The 2757-nt window shown below is 48.1% G+C and overlaps 1 protein-coding gene across 2 annotated transcripts in view; it reads right to left on the bottom strand.

The window, feature by feature from the left end:
• Arhgef10 (Rho guanine nucleotide exchange factor 10) overlaps positions 1-2757 on the bottom strand; it is an 83888-nt gene that overhangs the window by 12427 nt on the left and 68704 nt on the right. The gene's annotated exons all lie outside the window — the stretch shown is intronic.

Below are 2757 nucleotides of genomic sequence, written 5' to 3' on the forward strand. Positions count from 1 at the left end.
CACACACACACACACACACACACACACACACACACACACACACACACGAACAAATGAAGAATAAAAGGCAAGAGGAAAAACTACATGGAGCTGGAAAAGAGAAAAGATGACAGGGGGCTGGACAGATGCTCAGGGATTAAGATCGCATACCACTCTTGCAGAAAACTCAAGTTTAGCCTCAAGCACCCACAGGGGCCCTTTACTCCAGCTGCAGGGGATCTGACACCCTCTTCTGGCCTCTGTGAGCACTTCCTCTCGTGTGCACATACACACATGTATACACAGACACAGAAATAATGTGGGGAATACAGTTCCTCCACTGTAGAGGAATTTTAATCCAACAAAAAGGCTGCTCTGACAAAGGATCACACCTGAAGACCTTCTAGGTTTATGTGATCTGGCTGCAATGACACACCTTTAATCCCTCTGGCTGGCATACAGACTCATCCTTAGTACACACCTTTAATACCAAACAAGGAAGGAAAGTTAGTTTCTGGAAGGAAGTAGCCATGTTTGAAAGTGATGTCTAATTGAGGGACGGACAAAGTGATGAATCAGAAAAAGATTTGACAGAATAAGTCAGATGGGATATGCTGAACTCACAAGAACAGACAGGAAAGAGAAGCTACTTCAGAGCAGGGCAGAGTGAGTCAGGGTGAAGGGAAGTTCAGTGAGTGCAGTTCAGCTGAGTTCAGGCAATGCGGTGGAGTTCAGTTCAACTGAGTCAGTCCCGTTTAGTTTGTGCAGTTCTCAAAACACAGGTCAGCAAAGGCAGTTGAAACCAGGGAATAAGAAGGAGTGAGAAGATTGGAGTAAATTTCCAGAGGTAGTTTGAGGCCAAGCAGAGCAATTCAGTGAAAAGCCGAGAGAAGGAAGCCACTTTGAATCAGTCAGCTTAGGGGGTAGTTTGAGACAGAACAGTTGAGTTGAATCAGTCAGCCACAGTTCAGAAAGGACTAGAAAGGGTGAGCATATTCAGCAGTAAGCTTTCAAGATGACAATTACATCTGGTGAAGAAAAGATATTTTGTACTCCACTATGTGACAGCCAGCACTGGGAACTTCCTTCATGTTTGGTGGGAGGCGGAAGCATCATCTGGCAGGCATTCTGCCCCGGCTGCCAGGTTACAGACCCCAAACACAGGACACCCTGGCCTATGAGCCTTCTCACTTAGTCCTGCAGCAACTGTGATGCCTCAGCCCCAGAGCTTCCTTCCTCATGGCTCCCGGTGCTCTCCACACTGCTCTGCCCAGGCCCGGCCACAGGCTCACAGTCTGTGCAGGAAGGCAGCTCCCCCGGCCAGCAGCACTCCCACCCCAGCTGGGTGAGCACTGGTTGAGATCCCAGATTGCACCCACATCTCAGCTGTGGCTGCCCACAAAACAGGAACAGCATGAATCTCATTTTCCCAGAAAAGCAGGCTTTGCTTCTCTCTATAAATGTCTTTAGTTATTTTTAGACTAAAAACTACACAGAGGGGACTGGTACCTGGATCTACTCTTTGAGACTCGGAGATCTCCAGCACTGAGCCTCTCTGGAGTATGTGGCATAACAAAGCAGAGAGGGAACACTACCTTATCTGGGATGCCTTCTGGGGAGACCATCCCCTGGCATCTTCAGTTTTAGCTCACTAATACTCGTCCTAATAATGGTAGTAATAATAATAATTATTATTATTATTATAATGATACCTTTGGGGGAAAACATCTTAAAATAGTCTTATGTCTCAGTATAAAAATGACAACTAACAAAACAGTATTCTGGCTCTTGTATTTTTTGTTTGTTTGTTTTTAGCAAAATTTTATCCTGATGAACAATGGCAACCGAAGCTCAGGTGTGCTGTGCTGGGTGAGGGCATTTCCCTTCACCCACAAAGCAGCCCCTGACTTAGAGGCCCAGAAGAGCACTCTGTGACATGTGGATACAGAATCAGCAAGGTGGCACTGCTATTCACCAAGACTGCCCTGTGGAACACGTTGACTCGGGTTTTGGAACTTAGATGATGACGTCACTGGTACCTGCAAGGGCTGCAGCAAAATTCCAGAACTTGCCATGGCGCCTGCATCTTGGTAGGGAGGGCTCTGTGCTTGAAGGGAAGGCTTTTACAAGCGTGACTCACAGGTGGCTGTAAAAGTAGCCGGAGTTACCGTGAAACTATATGAAAGGGCTTGTCCGTATTTCCTTCTGCCTCTCCTATGGCTAACTGGCAGGGCAGGGCTTTGGGAACACAGAGAAGCCACCTCATACAAGAATCAGAAAAACAAGCCAGGTACGGTAGTGCACGCCTGTAATCTCAGAGCTTGGGGAGGCAAAGGCAAGTAGATCTCTGTGAGTTCCAGGCCAGCCTGGCTCACAAAGCGAGTCCAGCATAGCCAAGGCTACACAGAGAAACCCTGCCTCGGGAAAAAAAATAAAATAAAAAAAGAATCAGAAAAACAGCCTCTGGTATAGTGGCTCAGTCCTGTCATTTCAGCACTTGGGCTGGGGCAGTAGGATCTTCAGCTGAGGGTCAGCCTGGGAACGAGTTATGTCGCTCCAGTCCCAGGGAGGAAGTTTTGAGCCTGGGTTCTGCCCAGGAAACTTAGTACTGTGTCCACATCTGTCCAGGTGGAAGCCTCCTGCTTCTGGCCGAGCTCATCTCCTGACTGCCTGAACTGCACTGGGGAGTCCGCATCCTGAGAGGCATCTGCACTGAGGAGCTCAGTGTCAGACACACACACACACACACACACACACACACACACACACACACACACA

The sequence above is a fragment of the Psammomys obesus genome, unplaced genomic scaffold (genome assembly GCF_907164565.1).
Source record: "Psammomys obesus unplaced genomic scaffold, mPsaObe1.curated_primary_1811, whole genome shotgun sequence".
Classification (NCBI taxonomy): Eukaryota; Metazoa; Chordata; class Mammalia; order Rodentia; family Muridae; genus Psammomys; species Psammomys obesus.